This window comes from Tympanuchus pallidicinctus, unplaced genomic scaffold (assembly GCF_026119805.1).
Source record: "Tympanuchus pallidicinctus isolate F22 unplaced genomic scaffold, pur_lepc_1.0 scaffold1, whole genome shotgun sequence".
Lineage (NCBI taxonomy): Eukaryota > Metazoa > Chordata > Aves > Galliformes > Phasianidae > Tympanuchus > Tympanuchus pallidicinctus.
The window spans coordinates 62,412,023-62,426,569 of record NW_026294618.1 but is presented as its reverse complement, the minus strand read 5'-3'; the positions used below and the strand labels follow the sequence as shown (position 1 = coordinate 62,426,569).

The 14,547-nt window shown below is 40.4% G+C and overlaps 1 protein-coding gene across 5 annotated transcripts in view; it reads left to right on the top strand.

Moving 5' to 3' along the window:
* LOC128079897 (SAM and SH3 domain-containing protein 1-like) overlaps nucleotides 1-14,547 on the top strand; it is a 518,613-nt gene that overhangs the window by 439,277 nt on the left and 64,789 nt on the right. The gene's annotated exons all lie outside the window — the stretch shown is intronic.

Here is a 14,547-nt window from a genome sequence, read left to right as displayed (position 1 = left end):
TATGTAGCTGTGGAAAAATCCCTCAGGAGTAGGTCCCACAGAGAGTAGGACGTTGTACAGTAAAAACAGCTCTAAAAAGCAAATTGCTTGAAGCAGTACAAAATGCATTATAAGCAGAAGACAGCTCTGGAGGGAACTTTTTCTCCTCTTTGAAGAGTTTTACTTCCTTTTTCCCTGGTGGGGAAGATGCATCAAAATTTATAGCTTGCAAAGCATCCAGAGCGGGAGAGGTGGGGATGCAGCAGGAAAGAAAGAGATGGGCTTAAAGTAGCCTTGCATGCTTATATCTTAAATCCTCATTGGTCTTATTTTCTGTCTCTCTCTCAAACGATCAGCTAATGAAGACATTTCATCATTTTCAAGTTGACTGAAAATAATCATTACAAGCACGTTTCTATATTTCAGGATGCAAAAGCACATGAATCACTCACATTTTTCATTTTGAGCAGCTGAAGTTTCTGGTTTTTTTTTTTCAATGAACTGCAAAATGTCTTTTTGTCCTCTAACACAGACTTGGAATGATAGAAAGGAATGGCATAAAAGATGAGCAGTTGCCAGTGTTAGAGAAGCCAAGGACGTGCAAAGGAAACAGATTAATTTAGTAGCAAACAGGAAAAGGCCAAGAAGCACAGTTTTTACAGCATATATCTTGCATAAGCCAACAAAGCAGCTGGGGTGGGAGTGATCTGCTGAGATAACTTCACGTTTTAGTACCTAAACAACAGTAACAGCATTTCCAATCTTTGCAGGCACGTCAAGACCTCGGTGAGGGTGGGGACAGCTGCAGAAGTTGTGAGAATCCATTTACTGCTTTCTGAAACAGGCAGTTTCAGGCTGGTAAAAGTAGTTTCTGAGTCAAATCTGAATGGTATTAAAGGAGTGAGCAAGCAGAGCTGTTAATGTTAAAGGCTAATAGTTTGTGTATTTAATAGTGTGTAATTCAAGTTGATAGTTGAGAGGCAATTAATTATTGTTTAAAAAGGCAAAAGATAAAGTTCATGTCAAATAAGTGCTCTCAGCTTACTCATGCTTAAATTTTGATATTTTGTAGTTACAGCAAACTGTATGATGTGAAAATAGGCCTCCTTCGGGATGTACATTTGCCAAACAATTCTTTTACAAGAAGCTAGAAATGGACACTTGTGAAGGACAGGGAAGCACAAAGATAAAATCAATGAATACAAGTGGAAGTGATGGATCCAGTTCAGTGTCATCATTTAGTTTGAATACTTAGAAAAAACCTAAGCAAAAAGTCAAGATTGATTTTGAGTTTGTTTTTGTTTGTTTTGTGTTTTGAATCATAGCTTCAACTTGGGAATTAATTTAGTTTTGGCATTTCAATTTCATCAGAATTTGAAGCTTCATTTCAGAAGTGTGTATCCTTCATATCTGAAAAATTCTGTTACATCCACCTTTGCAATTTTGTGATCATAGAAGCCTTCACAGAATTCAGATAAGTGAGAAGTGTTCCTGGGTGAGAATTTGCATGTATTTATAAGGCATGGTGATTAATGAAACTGGCTTCAGGTAAGCTTTCTGTCCTTGCTGCAGCCCTGACGTGTTCATAGCACTGAACAGCTTCCACCCTGTTGACTTCTTCCTTTCTGTGATCTCATGACTGACAGCAAGCCTCTAGATGTGCTTGGACAGTGAGTGATTTAATCTTTTTTTTTTTTTTTTTTTTTTTTAACCCAGATTTAAAAAGATCTGTCTGTTCAATACAGGCTTGGCTAGTTGCGTAGAAACTGCATCTCAGTGTACTGTGAAACGTGGAAAGCTACAGTTTCTACAAACACTGCAATTCTATTCTGAAAAATATGAAATAATATTATCTACTAACTTTTTATTCTCACTGCTTGTACTCCATATGTGGGATAAGAACTCCATTCACAAAGTGTGCAAAAACATGCCAGAATTTAAGCATGTGAGTACTGTTGACAGGCACGTGGTTGAATACCTTTTCCTGACCACTCAACTTCTTTGAAAGATTATATTCCAAGTATGTATATTTGAAGTATCTGGGATTAAGGTGAATAAATAGCAGAGTAGAAGGTCAGGGAGATTATTTGATGCTGATGTTGCTTTGAAAGCCAGTGGAAGTATGTAAAACCATGTTATATAGAAGGAGGTACCACTCTAAGCACCTTGTAGTATACTTGACCTAATTTTTATAGCAGGCCCTGCTGCTAACTGTGAAAGCATAGTGTAGCATACAGGAGATTATTTTGTAGTTTCAGCTGCACTTGTTGATGTTCTATTTTTATTTAAATGAATGTGGAAATGAAGAATACTCTAAATCTTCTGCCTTAAAGTACATTTTCTGTTATAGCTCAGAGAATTTATTATGTACGTACTACAAAAGCCTGTTCAATTCTCAGATATTTTATGGAAAAACTGTTTACACACCTGAATAGAAACTGGAATCTTCTCAGAAATTACAGGGAGACTTGTCTGATTTACAGCATGAATACAGTGCATCAGTGTCAGAATGATCAGCAGAGAACTGTGCTGCCAACCTGTGCAATTAGAGTCACTGTTGTGATTAGAATTATGAGAAGAGATGGCATTGTCTAAAGCCACTATGTCAGAGAGTCAAGTGGTGGTTGCACTGCACTTGTAAAGTGTTCTCTGCATGCTTAAGGACTTGTTTTTAACAAAACGCTGGGTAATATAAGACCCATTCTGTTTCTGTTGATGGGCACGTATTCACAGAATTCAAGTAACCTTAAATAAGAGAAAACAATACTGAGGGATAGTCTGTGGTAGAACTGGGTCTGAAACAACATGAGCTCTTAAAGAAGTGCTTTTACCTTGAAGGAGTGCCTCCAGCTGTTGTTACTAAGCCCTACCAGGAACCTAGCCTGGAAGAAAGAAACCTCTGGCACTGAGGGGAGTCTGAGCAGAAAAACTGCAGCTTTTTCAGACAAGCCATTCTGTAGCTGTTGTGATTCAAGCAGAAACCTGGGCACCTTTCCCTTTTGAAGGTGGTTGAGCAGAGGAATTTGTGCCATGGACGCTCCCATAGCACTGGTAGCACCTGCCCAAACAAGCAGGTCTTGGCTGCATAAAAACCCAGGCACTTAGAAATTCTTGCAGGTGTTTATACAGCTTAAATTTGACTTTGCTCAGATTTTCCTTACCTCAGTAAAATAGATTTAGTTAGAGAGCCTACCAGCAAACTGAGTCACAGTGTCTTACACAAAGGCATTTGCAATGGCAAGGTGTTTGCTCATTTGTTGCAGGGTTTTGCACGCATGATTTGTGTTTGCCTGTAGGCAGGGGAGTCAAGACACAGCACGCTCATTCCCTCAGCAAATGCATTGGCTGGTGCAACCAGGCAGCTCGCAGTGCGCCTGCTCAGTGCACTTGCCAGCAATGACACAGCAGCACGCAAATTCTTGGTAGCAAATCGTTAGCTGTAGTGATTTGACTTCAGTACATTTCCACAGTGTAAAGCTTTAGAATCCCATTTCTCTTAGGTTGCAATTGAATTGGTATCATTCCTCTCAACAGTGCAATGCCATTAAGGGGAGCAAGTGTCTCTGGACTTTGCTGATATACTTGACGTTTAGGAGCTTTGTATTTCATCTGTACGTTTGCTACTGCCTTTCTGTTTGAGAGGTTTATGCAATCGGTGTTTGTTTTCAATTGTTCTGCTGATGGTCCTTTATTCCATCTGCTTTACCTGTCTCCCTGATGAGGCCTGGCTCAGCACTTCCTCTTACCTTGGGCTTTGTAGTGTACAGTCTGCTTTTGCCTTACTTTTGCTGCATGCTCCAGCTGTCTGCATTTCCTTTGTCGCTTCTAGTCTGGTGCTTTGTCATTTCATTGCCTGCAGTATTCCATTTGTCTTTTGTGTTTTTTATTTTCTAGGTTTGGTCTGTTTCTGTTCAGTGTAGAGGAGATTGTGAAGGCTTAGTTATGCAGATAGGGAGCCATCATGAAGCTCCGGAGTTTCTGCAGGAAGGCAGCAAAAGACAGCATTTATATTGTCATTAAATCAGCAGGGCTTAATGTGGAGAATGAGTGCTCTAGATGGATTCCAGGGTTACAAAGGCATTTCTTGCATTTGCAGTTGTAAATGGCCTCCTTCCAATTACCTAGCTTTACAGTCCTGTTGAGGGCTGAACCTCTTCTGTGCCTGTGCAAGTGAGGCGTGTTTGCTGGGCTGGCTGTTTTTACTCAGGCTGTCCAGACAAGCTGCAGATCATGGTCTCCCCACGTGCTGTTCTGTCTGCAGCAAGGCACTGTTCAGCACAATGAGCAGAGGACCTCCAAACAGAAGTATTTGCTGGTTGCTGAGGGATCTATTTCACTTGATGACTGACCTTCCAAAACATACAAAAATGTGAAAAGCAATGCATGTCTGTTTTTTTGATGCCATAACTTGATTCGCCATGACTGCAATGCTCCTTTAGTAGTAAAATATGGCACTGAGTGGGTAGGATGAAGGAGAAGGTGCACTGTGAGCACAGAGCTTGTACAGACTGTGCTGGAACAAAGTGTATGTGGGTCACTGACCATGCAGCAGCTGCAGGTAGCTCTTGCAGTGCAAGCCTTGCTGCACTTGAGCTTTGCTTGATCCGGCTTTGCCAGTTCCTGCATCCTTGAAGTCAGGCATGACTACAGACTTGTAGAAAGGCTGGAGGGGAGTTTGGGACACTCATTGTAGGTGCTGCTGCAGGAGTGAAATAGCTAGGCTTTGCTGGAGCCCTCTGAGTAGTTGTGGATGAGGATGGTTTGCCTGAAGCAGCGGTGGAACTGTGTGTGCAGATTCCTCAAGTCTGAATGCTGGTGATCACTGAAGAACAGCTGCATGAGCTCCAAACACTTTGTATGTGAGCAGCACCTAACAATGTCATCATTGCTGTTTTTTCAAACACTTGTAGCACTGAGTTTGTTTGTTGGCTTCTTGTTTGGAAGAGGTCCTGATTCAGTCTGTGATGGGATGACTGCCATTGCATGCTGTAGCCTGCATTTTCTGCTCTCTGTTGGGCAAAACCTCACACTAGCAATGTCAAATGTCTTGGGGGTTACACGTGTTCATCAGCAGAACTGTCTGAAGCCAGTAGCTGAACTGGGGCCTCCCACAGAGGCAAGGGTTAATAGCCTATTGGAAGTCTTCAGTTGAGCTCTTTACTGCTGTGATGAGAGTCAGTGGCATAAGAGCTTCTAGCCACATTCTTTCCTTAAATGTAAAGAGCAAGTCAAGAGTACTTCTGTTGGTAATTGTGTAGATACAGATTTCTGTCATTGTAGTGTAGACATCCGCTACTTAATATTATCAGACATGCTTACTGAGCACCAGCTGGCTTTTGTCTTTGTGTCATAGAGAATGCAGCCTTTTCTGTGAGCACTGAGATACAGGTAATCCCATGGTCTTCAGAGAGTCAAAGAGTTGTGCACATTGTTTAAATACACAACATTGGGCCAAACAATCTACTGGGCTTCAGTCATAATTTTTCACTCTGATGAGAACAACCTTGCATGTCATGTGTGGGACCAGAAATATGACACAGTAAATTGGATTTAATATGAAATTCAGTTTGATAGTAGTCACGTAATAGCCATTGATGAAGGCTTCAGTCAGCAAAGGTCTGGCCTGCAGCATCCATCAAATAGAGACATTAATTTCAAAGCTAAAGAAAGAGTGACTAATTTAGAAGTCTTTTTATCAAAAGCAGTTTTTATAGCAGGGTGGATGTATAAATGCAGACTAGCAATTTTGTGGGCTCATCCTTTTTTGCATTAATATGGTTAATTTGTTTTCAGTTCTCTTGTTCAAAAAATTAATTTCTCCTTCATTTTCTAGGAGACTTTGAAGTTAGCATCCAATTGCCAACCCCTGCATCTCTTCCTGCACCCCCTCACATTCTTGAAGTCTGTTTTACAGTTTGAGAGCAAACAGTTCAGCGCATAGCTCTAGGGAATGGATTCATACTACCCACCTTAATTTCCAGGTGCTCACTTTCACATACCTATGTAGTAAACAAAACCAGTTTGTTTTCAAGTTAAATGTTGATTCTGTTTCTAAATGTCAGATTTTAAAAGAGGAAAGAAAAAATATTGAAGCATTTCCCAGTGTCAACAGTTTCTTTTCTGCTTCAAATATGCCTTTATAAAAAGGGTCTTGAAACAAATGGCTTATTTGAAAAGATCAGACTGTAATAAAAAATGTCAGCAAACAGTGGATTTTTTTGCTGACACAGGTTTGTCTGATGATAGAAATTTTTTCAAAACCTTTTCTTACTGTATTCCTTCTGTTCCCAAAGTCTGAGCAGCTAAAGCAGAGTCAGACCCCACCAACCCCATGTGCTTGTGCATGCTGAAACAGACAGAGAGCTGTTATAGATTTCTGACTGGAGTCTTAAGAAATAATGAACACAGGAGTCACTAAAGGGAAATAAACTGGGTTAAAAACACTAAACTGAAACTGCAGATCAGCCGAAAAGGCATTCTGAGTTTAAACTACTGAGAATACAGCTCTAGCCTTCAGTCTAGTCAGTGCTTTCTACTGATGAAGACCTGAATTCAGGATTTCTGCGTCTTTGATTAGAAATTCTGTTCTGGATATGAGAAAGATTTGTTTTCTTTTTTTTTAAAGTAAATAAAAGATTTGATTTCCCATTTAAAAAGAAGAAATGGAGTATGTACGTATGCCTCTATATATGCAAACTTTTTGAAATCAGCAAATTGTGTATAGGTGCAGATTCTCCTGCAGAAGCATGAAGCCAGGGGTAGGTTGTGAGCATGAAAGAACATGGCCAGATACCAGCAGCCTGGCTGTGGGGCTGCCTTGCTTGCTGATGCCCCAAAGTGGGCAGTTGCAGAAACAAGGCTGGCACCCACTGCAATTCTAGATTCTAATGGAAGGAATTAAAAGATAGGGATCACTTTCAAATGTGCTTTGGGCTTTGTGAATGTGATGTATCTCAGGAAAATGAGGTAGAAAACTGCCTCACTGCAGTAGCCAACCTGCAAATGACAATGGCAATAATGATGAAGTTTGTGGCATAAAATGCATTGCAGGTTATCAACATGACATAAATAAGAAAATATATAATTTTTGAATAAACAATTGTATTTAGTATAATAGAATGCATAGTTAATAATATTTATTCAACATTTAATATAAAATGATAAAAAATGCTTTCGTTCAGAAGTAAACCAAATCACAGCTTTCCCAGAATGAAAGTAATAAAGAATATTTTTTTTTTTTCCTGAAATGAAGGACTTGACTGCTAGTTTCCCATGCATCTGTGTCATTACAAAACAAAACAAAACAACTCTTCTTTTTTGATTTCTTAGTGAATAGTACTTTCTTCTGATTTGCTTCTCCTGAATTTCGCCAATGTTTTTAAGGTGTTAGTAAATCAAAACCAACTTTAGGTTTTCTGCTACTGATCTTCTGAATAAGTCATCGGTGATTTACTTTCTGGTACAACATAAAGTGAAAATAACAGCAAGTGGGTTTTTTTTGTTAGCTGGTATAATTAATTTAAGTGTTATAATTAAAGTGCATGCATATAAAAAAAAATTAATTAGTACTGGAGTAGAACAATTTTGCCAGAATCCCTGTGATTTTTGTGTTGGGATTGATTCAGCTTCCAAGCTTCTATTCATTTGCACTATAGCTTATATGAAATTTTGTCTGCTGGAGGCATGGACGTGGCTTGTAGGTACACAAATATGTAATTAATACCAATGCAACTTTGAGTGGATTTGTGTTAGCCAGTGTTTCCATGGTAGGTCAGTTTGAGGTGATTTGCAGCATGGCTGTGTAAGTTTCCTGGAGGTGTTGATCTTAGCCTCAGACTCCGTGTTGCTTTCCTTGCCCATTTTCAAGAACAACAGAAGACATATTTTGATGAGAAATTGGGAAAGTGGTGAATAAGTTTAATACTAAACATGTTACAGAACTGTATACGTGAAAGTGAAAAATGAGGAAGTTCTAAGAAATCTTTCACAGAAGAAGGTGGAAAGCATAACTTAACCAAGGAATTGGTGTTCTGAATTTTTAAGGTGAATGAAGACTGAGCAGATCTGTCAATATTGAAAAGTTTGTAATATTCTGTCATGGCTTTAAGTGGAGCTGCTTGTAGTTCTTGCCATCTAACCTGTGATAGTATTTCACTTAAAAAACCACTCTGAATTCCTGATACTGCAGTTGCTGGAAAGCAAAGGGTAGTTGCAGTGTGCTGCTCTGGCTTTTTGTAATATCCACTTACACTTTATCTTGCACCTCCCTCACCTGCCCCACATCTTCATCCCTCTCTTCACATTTAAGCATTCTTGGTGTTACTGGCTTTTTTTTTTCCCCTTCCTCTCCACATCAAGTCCTCTCTGAAACCCTCCATATTCTGCTTTATTTTCCATGGCTATTTCCCCTTAAATAACTGTCTTTTGACTGTACTCAAACATTAAAGGCTAACTGTTGATGCTGACAGACATTAGGAGTTTTATTCAGAAATAGCAGGGGGTGCATATACCAAGCTACAACTCAGACGCAGTTACACCAGCACAAGAACGCTTTACTGTTTTACCATTTGAGTGATGGGTGTAAAATGCATCAGTCCAAGGCCTGCAGCAGCCCAATTGTGTATAAGCAGCTTAACATTAATAAAAAATACATTTTTACTACAGAGACAGCTACCATAGCTTTGGCATCAACTTGCTTGGATTATCGATTCGGACATATCAGATCTTTGCACTGTAGAAAGCTGTGTTTTTGTATCGACTTTTCTTTGTCAGAAGGCTTTTATGGTTGTTTTTTGTCTGCTGTAATTTTTCTGGGTTCAGACCCTGTTTGTAGCACGTGTCTTTTCACATTAGGACTGCATAGCTTTTCATTGCTGTAGAGCTTTACAGAGGTTCCTTTGTAAGTACTAATGAATTATGTTTTTCAAAATCATTGTAGACTGTTTTTCAGCCTGTGTTTTCCAACCCTAGTGTTGAATACAATGTATTTGAGATGGGGGGAGGGGGGGAAATAAGAAGCAAACAACAGTGTTTCTACTTTAATGGGTGGCAGAGGGGAGAATATCAGACACTGCTCCCTATGATGTGCTATGTTGAATAGATCCAATGCTTAAATCAGGCCAAGAGGCATGGTTTTTCTTCCATGCCTAATGCTAAGAGGAGGCATGTGAGTGCTGCAGTAGCATGCTTGTTCTGAAGCTACAGTCATTAGTTAAGCTAAGAGCTGAACAACATCTGTATTGCTTGTGAGGCACTGAGACTTTTGGACTATTATTTCATGTGCAAAGAGGTTTTTACTTGGTTGAATTCCCATTTTTTAACCATTCCTCCTACGTAGCTCATTTCCTTGACCCAGCATTTTGCTGCTGCTGCAGAATTTATCATTTAGCATGTGTCAGCTCTGGCCTAACACACAAGGGTAATGGAGCAGAAAGCCTCCTGTCTCCAGTGAAACAGTTCTGCTGAAAGTATGGTCTGGAGGCAGCAGTCTGAGGCTCAGAATGGGACTTCAACTGATCGGAACCACAGGAAACTCTCTGAGCTGGGTAATTCCTTCCAGTACTTGCTGAGGCGGTAGGTACGGGGATAGATGGTTTTATTTCTCTGTTCTGCTCTGTGACCCATAGCTAGCAACTTGCAGGCAATTTCCATGAAGCACCTGTGTACCTGCACAGTCTCGGCACAAGAAGACAGTTTTCACCTCCTGCAGAACTTATGCAGGGGGCTGAGACGTGATATGTGGTGGAGGACTCCAGGCAGAACGGCTGCTTTCCAAGCAAAACAAACACTTTGAGGCCTCTGTGCTCCGGCTGTCTTTCACATACGGCATTGTTTAATTGTTTCAGGAGCTAGACTGGAGCATGCAGTGCACCGTCAGGGCAAACAGGGAAGACGTTTGGGGGAACAGGCTGTCAGAATTTCCTTGCAGAAGTTTTCCCCTGAAGGTGCCATATTTACAGCTGCTACAATGACTTTATACAACTGTTTATAAATTTATGAGCGTTTTAGTCATCTCCTTTCCCATTGGTTATACCCTGAATTTTCCCAGCATTTGCGTGGTTTTCAATTTTCACAGTTGCTGTCTGCGCAGTGAGATTAATCCCACCTTGGGATCTGCACAGGAGTGTTTAAATTTATAATTCAGATGCCTACAGCTCCTGTAGTAGCAACTGTGAAGAGTTTCATGAATTTCTAATTACAAGGGATTCATTCAATAAATGTAGTTTCCTGAACTAAGTTGTAGTGCCGAGCATAGATGAAGTTTAGGTAATTAAAATATGCGAATGTCCTCTTGTACAGTGCAAGAGCCTTACTTCACTTACTCGGGTTTCCTTTTGGCTGCTTTTCTCTGCTATACTCATGCATTTCAGTAGCAGAACAGTAGCACCTTGGGATAGGCAAAAGTTTTCCTTATCTCTTGTGTTGCACTCAGAGCAACTGAGCTGGAGTTACCACTGGAGGAAGAGGCCCTCATGAGTTCGAAATCTTTTGTTCCAGTTGGGAAATGTGTTTCCAGCCTCTTGCCTGCATGCTTTGTGCTTTGATACATTCTTCCGTATGCACTTTTCCGGATTGGTTTATAGAAGGCAGTAACACTGTTTTAAATACTTTTACAAGGAGGGTAACATACAAAGCAAAAATGATGTTATTTAGAAATTAACATTATTTGAAATGAAAATGTATCTGAATGATTTAATAATGCACATAGTGTCAGAGTGAATGGGAAAGCTGTATGTGAAGGAGGTTTATTGCTTGGGCCCTGAGGTGAGCAACTTAGGGCCTGAAGCATAAGCCTCAAATCTTGAGGCTTGTGAAGCTTACAAGTCATGTTTCTTTCAACACAGGGATTTGAGGAAAGTAATAAAATCACTTTGTGTGCCCACACTTCTTGTGCACCTGACCAGCTCTGCCACTTCCTTCTCTTCAGTGCCCACTCTGGGCAGTGGCCCCAGTGCAGCCATGAGGGTGTTACCAGGGCACTATGAAACCTGTCCTGTTTTCCTTCCCCTAACAGCTGGCTCTCAGCTTTAATCACATTTCAATCAGGGAGTCTGCAGGTACTTCCTGAGGTCAGGTAGAGTTCCTGCACCAATACTGCATAGTGTGCAGGCAGCAAGAATATGTGGTATGCTACAGACCAGCTTTATGGATGCACAGAAGGCAGGTACCTGAGGCTAAGGCAGAGAAGGCCCATCGCCTGCTCTGTCTCAACCAGAGGGCTGGTAATGCTTGCTGGGGTTACTACGTTGTGTGCATCTCTGCTCCCAAATTCTCCTGTGTTTCGTTTTTAAGATTCTCTTCAGAATGGTGAAAGGTGTACTTTCATGAGACTAATCTTTGAAAATATTTTTTTGAGAAGATGTGGCGTGCTTGACAGCATGCCAACAGTACAGGGTTTTTTCAGCCTTCCGGACTTCAGCCTATGGTAGAAAAAAGGCTCTGATCCTGCTGGATTCAAGTCAACACAACCTGTGGATTTTAATGTGAGGTTTAACTGATTTTAACTTAAATAAATAGCATTACTCTAGGATGATAAAATTTGTCAGTGTTACAACTCTATGCCAAAAGTTCAGTTAAGAGTAGTATTTTCTTAAGTATTTTCCTTTACTTTCTTGTCTAAATAGCAAAAATATCGTTGTCTTTGAAAGGCAAATAGGTATAATAATCACAGCAATACAAGACTACTGAGTGTTTTGCATTCCACTGTTGCAAAGTTTTAGAGGAGGAAGAAGAGAATTGTCCTTGTTTGTGTCCTCCACAGTCATCTTGATCCTATAAAACTGCTTCTGTTAAAACAGGGCGGGCTTGACAGTGAGAAAAAAGAAAGCAAATACAGTCAGCTTTTCTTAGGATTTTGTTACGCGGGATGCAGCTGGCTATTCATCTGCATAGTTTTCATTTTAGGCTGGAAGTGGTAATTTTCCATTTAATTGCAATCTCAGGCTATGAGTTCACAAGTAACTGCTCAAGCAGAAGACTTCTGTAAAGCCTTGAGAACCTAGATAGTGTCTTGTAAATGATAATTTACAAAAACTACGATGTATTTTAAAAAGCACTTGCTGCAGACAGCTTTTTAAAGCAACAGATAAATCAGAAAGTGGAACATCTACTGCTGAGAAGTTGGAGTCTAAAGGCATGCTGGACACACAGCTGGTTCTCCTGAGTGGCTACATGAAGCTTTAAGATGTGCTAGCTTGTATAATGCTCAATTTCTCAGCTGTATGCTGATCTGTGGACAAATGAGGTGCTCATGAGACATGTTTGGAACATGGGGCTTCTGTTCCCTCCCTCCTTGAGGCCAGGGTGAGAGACTGGGCGAGGTTTGTAGTGATGTGCCTGCAGTCTTTCCTGGATGAAATACTTGCTTGGATTCCATTTTGACTAATGAGAGCTAATGAAGAAAGAGGGGAATGTCTGGTGCCAAATAGCTAATTTCACTTCCTTGATCTCTGAGCATCTGTGGAATTTCCCTGGTCTTGGTCCAGCTTCTGCTTGACTGCAGAAGGAGCCCTCAAGTCTGTCAGTGAGTGGATGTGATCTCCTTTTCATGCTATCTTCCACTCAAGGACTTCAGTTCCCTTTCTGTGCTATAAGATCAGCAAAAGCAGATAACCAGACCATAGGCAAAATCCCCAAGTTGGGCAATGACCTTGTGTCAGCCTTGAACACTTCATAACAAGCATGTGGCAATGGGCTGCTCTGTGTTCTTGTGCCTGCTGTGACTGGCAGCTGCATGGTGGCGGGGTGGGCTCTCTCTGCTTTTGCAAACTCTGGCCTTAGGAACTTTCTGGGAGCACTAATCCAATGCCACTTCATGGCAGTCAGCGGTAATTTCCTGTCTGTGTTAAAAGGCTGTATTTCCAGAAAGTTGTGTCTAGCCTTCCTTTTTGTATTAAATCTTAAGAACATTTTGTCACCCTTTCTGTAATCAAAGGGCATAGGAAGTACAATTTCACAGAGATAAGAGATTTACATGTAGGCTGAGGAATGCATGAACAAAAAGACCTCCGGGATTGAGAAATAAAATACGTATCTTTTTTTCTTTGAGTATATGTACTACTGTTGCTTACTCAGCTATGATGGCCCTTTGGTTACAGTACCACATTTGCAGTTACTTGAGCTACTGAGGAGAAATGGTCATAAGCAGGCTCTCCCATTGTTTCACATGCAGATCAAGTTGTGAATTGCAGCTCTCGATACTGACAAATAACTTTTAATTGGTTCTTTCATTCTAATTGGAATTTTCCCACTGATTTCAGATAGATCATGGTTAATGATAGGGGCCTTTTAATCTTGAGTTGGTATACCAGGAGTGGGGCTTGTCTCATCTAACTTGAGGTATCTGAAACCTGTCAGGCGAGTTGTTCTGTAGGAGCTGCTGCCTCTCCGTTGGTTATGAGGAATTTAGGTGGCTGGGCCCTGGAGTAGATAGTTCTATCCCAGCTATTTGGAGGAAGGGAATTTGAATTCCATCCTCTGATGCATTTCTGTGAGAAAAACTGGCCTTGCTGGAACGTACCAGAATCCTCTCAATAGTTGTAGCCCATTAGAAGAGAAGGCTCTTTCAGTACTGACTTTTTTTTTCCTGTATATTATTCATTAAAGTAAATTTGTAGGAATTCTGCTTGGATTTCTATTAAGCTGTGTGACGGCATAACATAACAATTGCATAACAAAATGCAAACATTGCATTTTTTAATCCATAGCAGTGGATTAAAATAGATACCTGCATGAGGAAGATTCTTGTTGCTAATACCCCTTCCCCAAAATGTGTTCCTTGGTGCATAACCCAAAACCTCAACTGCCTACTTTCTGAAACTCATTTTTTATTTTACTCATTTGAGAAACTAAAGCTTGTGCATGTTTTTCTAGGCACGTCATTAGTATGATAACTGGGACCCAAAAGTCATAGGCATTGTTCTTGGCTCCTGTGAACCGTCCCTGAGCAACGCCCTTAACACTGTTCTGTGGAAAATAGTTATCTGTATTTAGCAGTGAACTGATTTGGTACTTTCCACGCAACTTCCGATAGAAAATACCAAGCAAAAAATACTGGTTTTAGTCTTAATTATTTTTTATGAATGATACTTTATGGTTTCAAAACAACAACATTTTTGTTGTAGCAAAGCATTTGTAAACTATGTGGTAAAACTTGTGTTGCAACTACCAGCGGTAAGAAGGCTGTGGAGCAGTGCATGATGAGTAGAATCAGTCTGCTTTAGCCAGGTATGTTTAGGCTCATGCAGTCTGTTAACAGAAATGGATCCTTAGCTTTTGCTCTGTCCCCAATATTTGCCTGGGACTTTAACCTATCTGGAACCCTGTACAGCACATAGAGACTTGAAGTGGCTTAACATTAAATGACAAACATACTAGGGAAAGAATACTGAAATACTGAAGAGAGTTGTAGGTCTTTCTGTGAGTATGTCTTAAGCATTGATCATTTAGTGAAAGGAATTCATTCTTTATATTTTGTTTTGAATCTCCTCTGTGTGACAATCCTATGTTGCTCTGTAAAATCCAGTGGTGTAATTCTCCTTTATTGGAGTATTTCAGAATGTGTCTAGA